This window comes from Saccostrea cucullata, unplaced genomic scaffold (genome assembly GCF_032062105.1).
Source record: "Saccostrea cucullata isolate Sc308-1 unplaced genomic scaffold, CSIRO_AGI_Scuc_v1 ctg261, whole genome shotgun sequence".
Classification (NCBI taxonomy): Eukaryota; Metazoa; Mollusca; class Bivalvia; order Ostreida; family Ostreidae; genus Saccostrea; species Saccostrea cuccullata.
The window spans coordinates 1,016,124-1,032,466 of record NW_026925910.1 but is presented as its reverse complement, the minus strand read 5'-3'; positions in this window follow the sequence as shown (position 1 = coordinate 1,032,466).

The following is a 16,343-nucleotide window of genomic DNA, read 5'->3' as shown; positions in this document are numbered from 1 at the left end:
AATTTGTTGATTCATTCTGTGATTTAAATTTCTTAGTTGCTTGATATTTTATTAATTCAAGTTTAATTGATCTTAATCATATGTACACAGCTTAGACCGGCCATTTACGTAGTCTTGCACGATGACTAACCCTTCAAAACGGCTAAACAAAAGAAACCCTATTGAGGCCATATTCAGTTTTTCACACCTCTGACTTCTCGTGGTTAGGCTGTTTTTCACACCTCTGGCCAGTCATTATTACCCCTCTGGCCAATGACAGTTAAATTTCTTGCAATCAAAAAGTGGCCGGTATGATAAGTGGAAATTTCCTATGTTTCTTAACTTTTGTTCTTGGAAAAGTGGCCGGTGTCCGGTTTTCAGGGGTGGCCGGTTTTATGAGAGTTTATGTGTAAAGAAATGTTAAGAATTTTGTCGGGACCTATAAATTTGGCCGATGTTCAGGGAGAACCGGTTTCGAGGGGGGCCGGTTTGGAGAAGTTTCACTGTACTTGAAAAGAAGATTTTACAAGGTATCCCTATATATCCCAATGTAAAACTTGGGTCGGCCATTTTGGCCCCACCCTAGCCCCGGAGGTCATGATTTGAACAAACTTGAATCTACACTACCTGAGGATGATTCCACATGAGTTTCATCTTTCCTGGCCCAGTGTTTCTTGAGAAGAAGACTTTTAAAGATTTTTCATATATATTCCTATGTAAAACTTGGGTCGGCCATTTTGGCCCCACCCTAGCCCCGGGGGTCATGATTTGAACAAATTTGAATCTACACTACATGTTGATGATTCAACATGAGTTTCATCTTTCCTGGCCCAGTGGTTCTTGAGAAGAAGATTTTTAATAATGCCATTAATTTTTCTCTAATTCATAATTATCTCCCCTTGGAAAAGGGCGTGGCCCTTCATTTGAACAAACTTGAATCCCCTTTACCCAAGGATACTTTGTAGCAAGTTTGGTTGAAATTGGCCCAGTGGTTCTTGAGAAGAAGATGAAAATGTAAAAAGTTTACGACAACGACGACAACAAGACTACCACAACGACAGACAACGGACAAATTTTGATCAGAAAAGCTCACTTGAGCCTTCGGCTCAGGTAAGCTAAAAAGATAAGGTGAACACGTAGACGTTTGGTTCAGTGAAAATATGCAGCTTTCCACGGCAGATGGTGGTGTTTCCATAGGAGAGAAAAAAATCTTAAGAGTGACGTTAAACAACAAAGTTTTAGTATTTTTGAAAGTTAAACTTTATCATTTATTTGCATTCTTTTAAGCATAAGTATTTTATGTATACAACAGTTTTTATTTTGAAGGTATCAAGATGGCGGTGTCAGTTATTGAGGGTTGAAAAGATAATGGAACCTGTTTTTGTCATCCAGAAAAGTCTAAAATGTTCACATTGCGAAAAATACGTTAATCATTATTGCAAGACATGCAAATCCAATCTTTGTGAAGAGTGTACGAAAAGACATTTTAGTACTGATACTGAAAACCACGATATTGTGTTTTACCGTGGGAAGTTTAAGATCTGCCTCGAAAAAGAATGTGAAGAGCATCCTAAAGAGAAATACACACAATTCTGTAAGGTTTGTGAAATTCCTGTTTGTAAAACATGTAAAAGAAATGGTTGCCATAAAAATCACAAATTTCAGGATTTGAAAATGGAGGAACAAAACAGGGATATGTTGGAGACGACCAGAAAGCTCCAAAATCAAATTCTTCCCCAATATCGAGGTTTTCAAGATGAAATTTCTAGAGAGAAAAAAGATTTTAAGGAAGAGGCGAACAAAGTTATGGGGATAATGGAATCAAATGCAAAAATTTTAGAAAATGTCATCAAAAAGACCTTGGAAGAAAACCGACGTACTTTAAGAAAAGAGTTGCTAAAATTTAGCAAGGAAGAAGAGCGTGTAGACCGTCAAATCACCGAGTTAGAAAGCTCGTTAGAAAGCTACGAAAGATCTATCAATAAACCAGCAGATTTTTTGTTTCCTTCAAAGAAAAGACCAATACCTGATGGTATGCTCAATTTTACCATACCACAAATGCCCTCCTTTGTAACCGAGATGGAAATAACAAAGGACAATGTACACAAACTTCTCGGTAAAATAACGGTGGAGAAAAGGAAAAGAAAACCCTCTTTGAAACATCTTTACTTCTTAAGGCCAAAGGCGACAAAAGAAATTTCAGTATCAGTTTCTCTTGAAGAAATTCGACATGTGTCCTGTGCGGGGGTTAAGAACTGGATTTGGGTTAGTGATGGTGAATACTTGATATTAGTGGACACAAGAGAAGAAGGAAAACTAAATGAATTTGAAGTAATGCCTGGGTTCGGTTGCCATTCGGTAGCGTCAGATTGCAGATTGTATTATATCAGTAAAAATGGAAATGTCTGTACAAATAATAAAAAAGATGTAATAAAAACTTCAGAAGGCTGGAAATTCTGCAGTATCTATTGCTCTTATAAAGATAGTGCTATTATCGTTGGCATGAAAAAGGACTCAAAAGCAAAACTAATGAAATATGATACCTCGGGAAATCCAATAGCGATATTTCAGCATGACAAAAATTTAAAGCAACTTTTTATTTCGCCAGATTACATTGCGGAAAATTCTAATCATGATATTGTGGTTTCCGATTCGAGAAGAAATGCTGTTGTTGTAACAGATTTCGGCGGAAACCATCGTTTTAACTTCACTGGAAGATCTTCACCCAAGTCAATATTCAAGCCAAGAGGAATCTGTACCGACATACTTTCAAATATTTTGGTGTGCGATACCTATAGTGAAACGATACAGACATTAAGCAAGGATGGTACATTTATCCAGGATTTACAGATAGATGAACGAAACTTCAGTTGCCCATGTAGTCTGTGTTATGACCTGGAAAATAACTTACTGTGGATTGGTAGATCGGACAGTGGTTTATTATCTGCTTACAGATATTTAGAACGTCAACTCTAGATGTAAGGAAAGATTTTAGAATTTTTAATGATGAAGAAAATCTAATTGTGTTAAAAACAAAATCGTGAAAAGGGTGCAAATGTAAGAACCCATCATTAAAATAATTTTCCAAAGAAATTTTTAACTTTGTACGATGTTTAAAATTCCACCCTTATGAAGCCATTCTTAACATATGCAATTGTTGTACATTTTTGTAATTTAAAATCTAGTTATGAAAATTTGAATAAAAAACAAAAATATATCCTGTTAAACTTATTAATTCCATGTAAAAGTGACGAAAGTTGTTATTCTCAATTTTTTTGTGTCGCCTGCAGAGCAGAGCGGCACTAAGAGATCACTCTACCCGGCGTCTGTCTGTCTGTCCGTCTGTCACACTTTGTATCACAAGAACTGTAAGAGGTATGGACTTGATATTTTGCACAAGTATAACTTGGTACCATGGCTTTTGTATTTTACCATTATTATTGATCTAGTGACCCTTGACCTTGAGCTTTGCCCTACTTTTCAAAATATATCATACTGCCGATATACAGCATATTTTTGACAATTAAGAGCAAAGACTATGCTATTTTGCACGTGCACTGTTTGTCAAAATACATTATGAAAAATACAAGCATTGCAATTCAATTGACCTTTGACCTACGTTGCAAAAATATTCCATTCTGCTTCATTCAACTTATGATTTTTTTTCATTTTGAGAAGCGTGATTTCAATAATTAGGATTTGTACATGTTTATGAGCTCATGATATAATGTAATTTGAAACTGTATCAGAATCATCTACCATATAAACTTATATACAGGAAAAACCCCTACATAAACAAATACATGGGCGCAGACATTTTGGACACCCAAAATTGTGCGAAAGAGAAATGCTAGCTGGCGCGTGATTGGTCAATAAGAGAAAAGACTTGTTATGTATTTGACAAGTGAAATACAGTTGATAAAAATCTCATATCAGGACTTGGGTTTCTTTGAGGTATATAGGAGTTACAGGTAAAAATTTGAAGGGAGGGATGCACTTTGGTTAGAGATTTTCATTTGGTGTCAAACGCACCTAGTTGTAAACAAATGGAAATTGAAAGTAAAAGTGCAACGGCACGGTGTATTTTTTCTGGCATTTTTTGTTTTCCAATATCTCGAACTTTCACGACAAAAAGGTCATTTGCCCGAAATTCAATATATGTATCAGTGAGAGGGGCTAAAGTTTGTATGGAAGTCTATGGGAAAACATTTGGTGGTGTTTGTCCTATAAACACTATGAAAATACATCGGGATCGGTATTCCACAACTGAGGGTGTAGACAGAACATATGCAGTACTTAAAAACAGACTGAAATCTTCTCTAGAGGATTGTTGGAAACACCAGCACATATTAATAAAGTGACAAATAGTGATTTCTAATATTATCAATTATTCATTCATTTGAGAGTTTGAGTATTTTGTTTGATTGACAGATTCTGTTGCAGTTTTATTTAATGTTCAGTTCTGTTCTATACTATCCACGGATGCCATTTTTTCTTTGCGGGCAAAATGCACGAACTATCATACTAATAGTAATTAAAGGTCAAATATCAAGGAAATAGATATACCTGTAAATAATATATGTTGTAAACAATGGTTAAAAAGAAGAAATTACAATATTCGTTTCATTTTAAACCTAGTTGTTTTCTTTATTTACCTGTTCAAATATCGCTAAAAATAACGTTCATCAATAGAGTTACTTCCCCTTTTTGTGACGTCATTAGAGACACTCGACAAAATCTAGTTACATAAGTATAGTAAAAAGTGCTCTTGATTATCTAAAATTATGGCAAATTTTGGGGAACAGAAATGTTGATATATCAGAGTTATGTGTAGTTCTGTCTGTTAAGAATAGGTTTTGTATATTTGAGTCAAGAAAATACGCAAATTGATTATTCTTCTTCGACCTATTCCGTTTCGTCCAAGGCCGGTAAGGGTGAAAGTGGAAATTAAAATAACACAGCTGAGTGAGCTGACAAGGGATCATGTAAAAGAATGTACATACATGTAATTTGTATTTAATGCCTTTTACTGAGTGTGCTCAATATTTCCGCAAAAAATATTTAACGGCAGAATATTGATTCTATGTGTTGTTTCTAATTCATCGTATATATAGGACCAGGACTTTAAATTACAGTGTGAAAAAGTATAGAATTCTTTTTTTTTTTACATTGCATAGCCGTTTGAACCTTGTACACGGCGATTTTTTTTTATGTTAAGTATACTATAATGAACAATGAATGGAACAACAGAAATTACGTCATCGTCGGATATATATCATCCGTGGGAATCCGATGATGTAGCTATCACAGGTGCTTGAACCCCCCCCCCCCTCGATTGTTCCGTGCCCCAGTGGGTTTTTTTACTTTAAATAAAATATTTTTCTATGATATATTCATAAAGTATTACAACCAAAAAAAAATCCAAAATTTAAGGGGAAAGAAGGCTAGTTTAAGCCTTTTATAAATTCATACCCTCTGATACTAAAACAGAACGTTCTGTTTTAGTATCAGAGGGTATGGATTTTCCCCGTCCCCAAGCACCTGTGGTAACTAAACATTTGTCTGGAACCTTTTTAATTTATGCGTAACAAGTAATGTTTATTTGCCCCCCTCCCTCCCGAAACAACATTTCTTTGTTGTCCCCCTCAACGGATATTAATTGCTTCATACAGGCCTGAAAATCTTTGTCACATAGTGCTTTCATTCTAAAAATATTTTAATATAAATTATTTCACCCCAATGTAGTTTAGAAAAAAGAAAACAAACCTATTTAAGTATACGAGGGGTTATCAAAAAGTTCGTGGACTGAGGCTATAAAATCATCACTATGTAGTATGTAGTCTGCGCTTTCAAAATTTGTATGGAACATAAAACAACACAAAATAAAGAAATATTGATAATTTCAGCCTTATACGTTCATTATTTGCTAAATTATTATAAAATGAAATCGACATTATATGATCACCCGGCGCTGTCGTCGTTTATTTTCATGACGTCCGATAACGTCATTGTTTTTAATCAATGTTCTCTTTTTCTACCTCATACACTTTTTTGATGAGATTCCCTGGAGCGGAGTAAGGACTTAAACCCGCCTTGTTTATATGACTTTACATTGTCATGAATAGTGGCCTTCAATGAATATAATATTCCAGATGGATTCATACATTGGGAGAGATCCGCGCTTGATTGTGCCGGCATATTTTGCTTTTGGGAGTTCAATATCTACAACACATGATCAACGTCATTTTTGACGGGATTGATTTTTCACACTTTGACTGCAAATCGACATTAACTGTGTATCCCTTTACACTCTGAATCTATTTTGACTTTAAAAGAAAAGTACTCTGGATGCATATATTTCTCTGTAGCCAGTTCCAACATATTTTAGGTCTATACTATTTTTTTCAGGGGCAAAACTTTATAGAATGTTGGAAACGGAAACCCCTCCCCCCTTTTGACGTCATTTTCAAGGCCTGATTTGTTTGGAAACTTCATGTAAAATTTACGATAAAATTTCATAGAACTTCCAGAATGAAGTGAAAATTTTAGATTTTATAGAACAATTGTGTCATGACACATATCTGAATTAACGGGATTTTTGGATGTCAAATACTCATATCAAATGAGTTTTTCTCAGTAACACTTAGGTCGAAAAAACGTCGTTTTCGAGGTTGCGCCGCCTGGACATACCATTGCTTACAAAAACATTAGTATTTTATTAAAAAATCAAATTCATGATTTGTGGTTTATTCTTTGGCTAGAAAAGATGATGCTAACTAGATATTTCAAAATTCATTGATGTACCTTAAGCGGTTTTAATTTTATGGCGCTAGTCCACGAACTTTTTGATAACCCCTCGTACATTCTGATTTCATATGCTCTTTTGGTAACTATGTCAAGACGCCAGCTGCACAAGAGAAAATAAGTGCTGGAGGAAAACAAAACTGTGGGCAGAAAATTGAGGAACAACTTGCGTGCATGAACACTGAGGTTTTATTGTTTGAATAAATATGTAATGGAAACAATTTTAATATAAAGATTTATTAGAAAAAGGGACAACTGGAAGTAAATGAACGCATTCTTGAGTAAGTATTTTCTGAGACAGATATCATGCGCGGATTCAGAGGGGGGGGGTGTTTCCGGGACAGACCCCCATTCCAACTGAGATTTTTTTTTTAGACACGATAACTTGGCAGATAATCAATTCCTTGTCTATCATACCACACCTTCCGTTTTTTGTCAGTCAAGGTTTAGAGATTGTTCCTTCACAGTATATGAAAATTACTAGTATTTGTTTACTCCAGTATGTTAGGTTTACGCCGAAATAGATGTACGTTTGACTTCGCGCCGCGTTATGTTCAGTCATGTATATACCGAGTGCATGCTCTAATGTAAAGGGCCAATCTCTAAAACTTGACAAAAGCGGAAAATATAAAATATCGAAGTATCGGTATGACGTACAAGGAATTCATATATATTTTTCTCAGTTTTACTTTCAGTAGGGGGGGGGGGGGCAAAGAAATCATTTGACATAAAGCTTGACTTTCTCTAATTGTTGAATCTTTAATGAATTGATAACGGTTTATGTGACTACTTTTCATCGCATAATTTCATTGTGGGAAGCTGGAAAACAAGGGCTACTCGAGACATTGCATTAAAAATGAAAGTTCAAGAATCAGTAAACTAGAGTAAAATTGAACGCGTCATTAAAGCTGCTGTAAAACTTGTTAATTTCCCAAAAATATATTTAACTAGAGCCGAGCTCGTTGCAAAGCAACGAGTGGGTCTTCCGTTGGAGCTGTGGACAGGAAGTGCCGACCTTGGGTCAAGGTCACTTCACTTTCTTATAAGAACAACCTCTATCCTAAGGATGAGCCTCTTGTGAATCTTAATAACAAAGTTATGGTTAAACATTTTTTCTCTCTGTCATTGACTTTGATTTGTCTTCATCAAGGTCATGACACATCTTCTAATTATAAATAATCTATGTTTCAAGTACGAGCCTCCAATGATTTTTATTTATGAATTCGTAGCGTGGAAAAGAAAATATTTTTTCTGTAGGTGACCCTGATCTCTATACAGAATTACCTTAAATCTGTGTCAAGACAAACCCTCAATCTCAAACAATTTTTTTTTTATTAGAAATTCATAAACCTGACAGGTATTTTACAGCTTTTTCTGTCATTGACCCTGAATTTGTTAAAATGGCATTATTTTTAGTCATCTGAAAACGGAGGACCATAAGCAGTCGATCAAAGACCAGATTGAATTTATACTATTTTCTGAGTCAAAATAATACAAAACCTTTTTCTCACAAGAAATCTCTGTATCAAGTATGAGCTTCCAGATATTCTCGATTACATATATAAATGGCTCGGACAAAACATTAACTCTTTCTCTAGTGACCTTAAATTTGCCATAATATTGCCTTGAACCAATGCCATGACACACCCTAGAGCCATTGGAAATCTTTGTATCGAGTAGTATGAGCTCCCAGATTCTACATAAATTTAAAGCCTGGCCTGGGAAAACCTTGAGAGGTAGGAGGACAGCTGGACAGTGCAATAGACAATGTTATTCCTAACCCATCCACGCCCACCCCACCCCCAAAATACACAATTACTTTGTTTGCGGTGGTACATCTTCCTATTTTAAATTTTGAATACCTATTCCGGTCATGATTTGAAAAATAGTAATCTTTATTACATGTATATCAGGAAGCTTTCGTAAGTATGGTTTCTCATTCTTGCCCAGAAGTTCGTGAGAATATTTTTTTAAAGACCCTCCTAATTTAGCTAATCGTTTTTCTACATTATCTTCATTTTATATCCCCCTAGGTTGCTGATCATGATCAAAAACACGTTAGGCCGAAACAACATGGGTTTATACACGCCGTTGAATTTATTTACATTTTTTTCCGAGAAGGAGGAAGCGCATGGATGAAAGATTAAAGAAAATTCCGGATGTACAACAGCACCCGTGCAAGGACTTCATTTTAGTACTACATATTGTGCTTGAAGTTGAATAATATCTATAAATAAATTTAATTAAAATAGGAAACGGAGATTACGTTTAATAGAATAAATTAGACAATATATTTGATACAAGAACTATCTGATAAATACATGTATGTATATGAGCAAGGCGAGTCTCTCTCTCTCATTCATGTATTTTTTAACCAAGAAAAATAATGAGCGTAAGATACAAGTTCATTATTTTAAAGAAAATACTCAATTACTTGTACATGATGTATATACGGTAAACGATACAAATGGTTTGATTATGCTGTCGGTTATGATTTTAACAATTAAAATTAAGTGGTGAAAATGTAGTAATTACATGTAATAATGATAAATTTGTAATATTCAGTACCTGCAGATTGTAATAAAAGTTCTTAAATTTTCAGTTCTGGAAATACGATGCAGGTTTATTACTTCTTACATGTATAACCTGCTACCGATATTTAATCACAGAACAAGTGAAAATTAAATGTTAGCACATTATACAAGCTATACTTAATAACAAAATAATTTACGGGTTTTGAATTAATTATAAAAACAAATTAAGTTTGATTCATTGCTTTAAAATCTTAAATTATTTTTCAACTTTACTATCAAACCTGTAATATAAATAGGCATTGCGCAGCACAGAAGTCGCTTAATATGAAGTTTAGACGTGCCAGAGTTACATGAACCTATCGATGTTTAATCCATTTCATTGACTATAATTCTATCCATATGATCTGGAAGATTCTTTTTAAAAGTTTAAAGTTGGTATAACCATATGGGAAATAATCTGTGATAGGGAAAAATGTGTATGAGAAAATTTTGTTATTGAAAACGGATTTATTAAATCAATAATGGTTCAAGTTAAGTAACTGCAGATCGCTAGTCCTTACGCAACGTATCAACAAAATGAAAAGTAAAGTTACATATGGAGTTAACGAATATTTAAAAAATAACAGACTGATTAATGTAAATGTCCCAGCGTTTTGTACTAAAAATAAAATCTAAGGCATTTTAAGATGGCGATATTATATAGAACACTCAAGTCTTGTACTGCTAAATAAAATCGTTCATCGAAATGAATCTGAATGGGAAAAAGTCTCATAATATTTATCTTAATTCACATTTATAATTTTCCGAATGGAATTGCGGGGACGATGAATGAAAACCACGTATGCAAATTGGTATGCTGATCGTTCAAATACGCATTATTGCGATCTACGCGATGATTTTTTTCCCGTGAATTAGAAACTTCACCCCCACTTACAATTATCATGCATGTGTACGTGTAGTTTAAGATTCATAAAACAATTACCACCTCGATAAATACAGAAAAATAAATTGTTGCAAACCCAGCTATTAATTGTTTATTCGGCTATTAAAAGGCATGGAACTTGAAATGAAATACACAAGCAATTACGACTGATTAAAACAAACGTAAAATAGAGTGAAATTAAATAAAATGAAAGAGTTAACATGATTTCAATTGTTGCGTGAGCAGGCCAAAGAAAGCGATTGAAATTCAAAATGATTTAATGCAACCAGTGTTTGGAATAAGATTATATAAAAGATCGGTAAAGTAATCTTATTTATTTGATATAATTAAAAACATAATTTCCCATTAATGAATAGTTCTTTGCACAAGATAGATTTTAAACACGATCACAAATATACTTGTTTTGTTTATACCACAGGTGGCTAGTACACTGGTGACCTCGTGGGAATCGCGCGTTATCATGGTTATGTTACATAACTGAAAACATCGAGCTGACGCGGAACTTGAAGATCGTAACATGCATACAATTAATGATGTCAATTATTCAATGCATACAGTTTAAAATTACTTACATAGTTTGTTGTAATAATAAATTAAACGTATAAAGATAGATTTAATATTCTCCGCTTTTGAACATTATTAAACTAACTAAAAAAGAAGAAAAGAAAGACTAGTTGTAATAAATAATTTAATAGCGAATCATAAAGCACCTTTAAAACCTTATTTAAAAGAAAATTAACATTAAATACCGTTGGGTATATAATTGATGGCAAGTCTGTTTAAGTTAAACACATGAAGAGGCCTGATTTCCTCTCCGATTGGAAAACCTGGCCTGCTTTCTACTACGTATTACGCAATACCCCCTGTATAATCGAACAAAACAACATTTTCATCAGATCAAAAAGGTGTAAAAGAACAATTTTGACCGTATGATCCAGATCGAAATATTTACCGTTTTTGAGTTATAAATCAAAAACTTTCAAGCGCCCTAGATCCTAATTAAAGGGGCCAGTCCCTTTTGAATAGTATTATATGAAAGTCCATGCAATTATGCACAACTTTTGTTCTACATGTCTTAACAAAATATTTTTAGTTTTTAAGATATAAAGGAAAATATGTCGAATTTTTTGCTGTTTTACGCGTTCTAGATTTTGACCCCTCTCTAGCGCCATTTTTAATGCAAAAATCAAAAAACAAAAACCGATGTGCACAACTTCAATACTTCCTCTCCTCAATTTCAAAGGGTTTTGTGCTCCAATTATTACCTTTTCTGAGCCTTTGTCTGGAAATCGGAGGTATGAAAAATTTAATCAAAGGGCAATAACTCCTTAATAGACGGTAATTTCCGAATTTTGAAACAGTATTCTAAAAGGGTTTAGAAAAGTCTAAAAGCTCTGAAAATTTGAACAAAATCCGTTCAGGAATGAGGAAGATATGAAGCGTCAAAGTTGGCGTCTAGGAAGAAAACAAAAAAAAGAATAATAAGAACTAGAGCACAGCTCGTTACAAAGCAACGAGTAGGTCTTCCGTCCTGTTTGACTGGAAGTAGATGTATGTTTTATTTTGTTAAAGAAAATGAGAAATGAAGTGCAAAAATGGTTTACATTCTCCAAATTTATGTTAATTAATGCAAAATTAAGCCATTTTTTGCTACTACCGGTTTGACCGGAAGTGACGACGACGGACGGAAAATTGAATTTTATGCTCCCAGTGACAGATGTTACTCAAAAACATGTCAAGAACGACAAAAATATGCATTTTCTGATTACTTCCGGTTTGACCGGAAGTGATGTCGCCGGACGTATTTTGACAACGCCAACAAATAAAGCGCAACATTTTGAACAACTTTGCTTCTTTGATGTATTAAAAATTCTCTATACTTTTTGAGATAATAAGGAAAAACTTTCGGCCCCTCGAGGCCCTTAATTATAAGGGCCAGCCCTTTTTTCGAGATATCATTTGAAAGATCATGTAATTCTACACTTCTTTTGTTTTATATGTTTTAACAAAATATTTCTAGGTAAAAAGATATCGAAGAAAAAGTGTCAGAAATTTAGAATTTTACGTTTGGACTATATTCGGACCATAGCAAGCGTCGGCATTTCGTACATCCGGTAGTTATAAAATACTTAGTGCACTTCTCCAAAAGTTGCTCTAGCATCAGTGAAAATTTCATGCTTCTGTGTTAAGTGCTTTTTGAGAAATCTGCCGGACAAAGTGACCCTCTAAAATTCACTAAATCGCAGAAATCTCCAAACCGGAAGTGACGTCATCAAAATAAAAAAATATATATCTAGATTTTTTGATGTTCTATCAGACCTGAAAGTTTCATAAAAATCGATCGAGCCGTTCTCGAGAAATCGCGCGCACAAAATCGGTAAGAAAAAAAAACAATAATAACTAGAGCAAAGCTCGTTGCAAAGCAACGAGTAGGTCTTCCGTCGTGATTGACCGGAAGTAGCTTTCATTTTTAACAAAAAAAAATGAGAAATAACGCCAAAAATGGTTTGAATCTTTTAAAGCTATGTTAATTAATGCAAAAATAAGCAATTTTTTGCTACTTCCGGTTTAACCGGAAGTGACTAGGACGGACTGAAAATTAATTTTTATGCTCCCAGAGACATATGTTACCCAAAAACTTGTCAAGAACGGCAAAAATACGCGTTTTTCGACTACTTCCGGTTTGGCCGGAAGTGACTATGACGCACGTATTTTGACGACCCCAATAGATTGAGCTTGATATTTTGAACAACTTTGCTTCTTTGATGCATTACAAATTCTCAATACGTTTTTAGATATTAAGAAAAAACTTCCAGCCCCTCTGGGCCCTTAATTTTAGGGTCCAGCCCATTTTACAAGGTATGATTTGAAAGGTCTTGGAATTCTACACTTCTTTTGTTCTATATCTTTTAACAAAATATTTTCAGGTAAAAAGATATCGTAGAAAAGATGGTAAAAATTTTGAAATTCGCGATAGGACTATTTTCGCGCCATAGCGAGCGCCGACGTGCGGCACTTCAGATAGAAATGAAATAAATTTTACATATCTATAGACTTCGGACTATCATACCTGAAATTTTCAGGTTTCTACCTATAGCCATTTTTTAGAACGTTCGTGGACAACCTGACCCTTCAAAAATCATAAAATCGACAATATCTCCGAACCGGAAGTGACGTCATCAAATCGGAAAAAAATGCATAAGGTTCAAGTAATGTTACGTAAGTCCTGAAAGTTTCATGGAAATCCATCGAGCCGTTTCCGAGAAATCGCGTGCACAAAATCGGTAAGAAAAAAAAGAATAATAATAATAATAACTAGAGCAAAGCTCGTTGCAAAGCAACGAGTAGGTCTTCCGTCCGGAAGTGCCGGAAGTGACAGAACAAAAGAAAGCAATGAGCTAAAAAGTCTCCAGTGACTTTATAATTTCATTTTTGCACCAAAACCTTCAAAATAAGCCATTTTTTCTACTTCCAGTTTGACCGGAAGTGACGACGACGGACGGAAAAATTACGTTTTATGCTTCCAGAGACTAATCTAACCACAAAACTTGTCAAGAACGGCAAAAAAACGCGTTTTCCGACTACTTCCGGTTTGGCCGGAAGTGACGACGCCGGACGTATTTTGACGACACCAGTAGATAAAGCTTGACATTTTGAACAACTTTGATTCTTTGACCCCTTACAAATTCTTAATACTTTTTGACTTCTGAAAGAAAAACTTTCGGCCCCTCTAGGCCCTTAAATTTAGGGGCCAGCCCTTTTTTAAAGATATCATTTGAAAGATCTTGAAATTTTACACTTCTTTTGTTCTATATGTTTAAACAAAATGTTAACAGGTAAAAAGATATCGTAGAAAAGGTGTTAAAAATTTTGAAATTTGCAATATGTCATTTTTCGAGCCATAGCCAGCGCCGACGTACTGCATTTTCGGTAAAACGAAAGACGTTACGCATATCTATAGACTTTGCTCTATCATACCTGAAAGTTTCATGTTTCTATCTAGAGCCATTATTTAGAAAGTCTGGAGACAACCTGACCCTTTAAAATTCATAAAATCGGCAATATTTCCAAACCGGAAGTGACATCATCAAAACGGAAAAAAATGCATAAGGTTCAAGTAATGTTACATAAGTCCTGAAAGTTTCGTTGAAATCCATCGAGCCGTTTTCGAGAAATCGCGTGCACAAAATCGGTAAGAAAAAAAAGAATAAAAATAATAATAATAAAAGTGAAAAAGAAACCTAAGAATAACAAGAAGGTCTTCCGCTGAAGACGGAAGACCTTAATAAAAGTGAAAAAGAAACCTAAGAATAACAAGAAGGTCTTCCGCTGAAGACGGAAGACCTTAAAAATAGTGGAAAAGAAACCTAAGAAAAACAAGGTCTTCCGCTGAAGACGGAAGACCTTAATAATCTTAATCATCAGAATCAGTAGAAGGTCTTCCGTTGGAAACGGAAGACCTTAATGAAATATGTGAAATTTACAGCAACTTATGTCTGTTTCATACACACATGAACAGGTGGATTTCAATTAACAAAAATTATATAATGGGCATCAAAAATGGGTACCGTCCTTGTCAACAAGGACATACAACAACCAATGTATATTAGCGATAATTCAACAAATTATCACTGATTATGTTTTATTGACTTTAAGTTACATAGCAAATTTGATAGACATCATTCTGGGGGTAGTTTACACTGTTTTAAAGAAACATTTGATTGTAAAAAAGTTTAATACTCAAAGGTCACCCTATATTTTTAAAAATGAGTGAAAACAAGAGCGTGTAGAAAATCTAAACAATTATTTTTAAAAAATCAAAAATTGTTCTTATCCACGTTTTTCTGAAATTCAAACACATCATGAAACTTGAATCCATTTTGCGTTAAACCCTCAAAACAAATTTAGAATAAGATTTACTTGACAAAACTGCAAAGGCCTAAGAAGAGCAAAAATTTGCAAGAAGACAAAAACAGTTTTATACGCTATTTTCTTAAATATTAGCGGTCTTGTTGTTCAAATTCATATATAGGAAGGTAGTTAAATTTCTGAAGGAGTCTTAGTAAGCAAAATATTTGCCAGAAAATTGAAAGGTTTATGAGAGGAATGAAACAGAATGAGGAATTCACTACATTAAATTTCTTCCTGACAGCGTCCAAACCCACAGGCCATGAAGAGTAAAGGAGTTTTGGGGTAAACAGAAAGTTATTGCTTTGTCACATCAACAATATTCGCCAGATCTTTTAATCTTTGACTTGTTTCATTTCCCAAACTTAGGAAAACACCCTTCAGAAAGAAAAAAACAAGTACAGCAAATCATAGGATCTGCCATTTTCCAGTATACGAAGGTTCTTACTCAAAACTGTGTTCTAAAACCAATTAGAAATTGAATAAAAATGATACGGACATGTGTTTTAATTAAAAGAGAATATTTTAGTTAAACCATTAAGACAAAATCATAGAAAAGCGTTTTTTCTTTCTTTCCGAGCCCTGATGACATTATTTATTGAACGTAAATTTGAAATAAAACCAAGAAATTTGTGGGATAATTTTTTAATTAATTAAAATGTAGCCTAAACTGGTCTATGTATAATGTCGCTTATATTTATAGTGTTTCGTGTTTATTGGACTCAAAACCACGTCTTTTTAAATTGAATGTCCATATTTCCCTCAATTTCAGGTGCGTAAGAATTTAAATATATACTTATGTGTTGTTCCGATTTATCGGTACAGTTAAAAGCCCACATGGCAACATCTCGCAAACCATAATGTTCCAAACACGGCAATATAGCATGCACTTCCTATTTCACGCTGTCTCTGATGACGTCACGCAACAAGGGAGATAAGCTATTTACAATAAATGATCCACTTGTCACACAGGTAAGTTTAAACGACTATTAGTGATGGAAATTGGTGACAAAAAATAAATAGACCTCAGAATGTCATTCATATTGCTCCAGAGACTGACAATAATGAAAAATTATGAATTTTCACAAAAATATTATACTTGACCTTTAAGAAGCTGACCACGCTTAAATTTATTTACATCTTTAATGATGCCACAAAGCAGAGGACCCATGGGT